The following is a 773-nucleotide window of genomic DNA, read 5'->3' as shown; positions in this document are numbered from 1 at the left end:
TTATAATGATTAATCCAACAACAAAAAATTAAAAAATCCAAGAAAATCCAAATTAAACAAATCGAATTATTAAATTTTGAGAGAAACTTTTAAAAAATATTATTTACAACAATAGTGCTGTTTCATCAAATGACATGGTTTCCTTGAACGAAATAAAAGTTTTATTTTCATCATTTTAAAAAATAATATTTCGTTTAAGAATATAATATTTTAATGAAATAAAAAAAACCACAAAATTAAACAAGTACGAATATTAAATCTAAAGAAAGTATTTTCTCCAAAAAAAACGGTATAAGAAGTATAAAAAATATGCAATAAGACAAATTAATGATTGCCATTAACGAGTGCTTTTCTAAGTACTATTCTATAAATATTATTGATGTTAAACATTACTGAATTTGAAATACAAGTAACAAAAATAAGTAGTAAATAAATAAAATATATTATATTCGTAATATTTTTTTAAATATTACTGCAATATTGCTAAAGTAATATTGCAAATTAATGTCACTGCAAAGTCTCTGCAACATTGCACTGCAATATGCAATTTTACAACGTTGTAGCAATGTTGCTGCAAGCTTCTGTGCTGTATGAGTATTGCTGAGATTCGTGCCTGAGACCTCTCGGGTGTATATCAGTTGGACACGGGGCAATTGGACACAATCCAATCACAAGTCGCTGTTCCAAAGGACCCTACAAATGTCTCTAATCACACGGTGCTGTGATTGGCTGTGTCCAAATGCACCGTGTCCAAGTGCACCGCTTCCAGACCT

This window comes from Odontomachus brunneus, unplaced genomic scaffold (assembly GCF_010583005.1).
Source record: "Odontomachus brunneus isolate Ranch 3 - 2012 unplaced genomic scaffold, Obru_v1 Obru_scaffold_116, whole genome shotgun sequence".
Classification (NCBI taxonomy): domain Eukaryota; kingdom Metazoa; phylum Arthropoda; class Insecta; order Hymenoptera; family Formicidae; genus Odontomachus; species Odontomachus brunneus.
The sequence above is the reverse complement of the archived record's forward strand: the minus strand, read 5'-3'. Positions refer to the sequence as shown.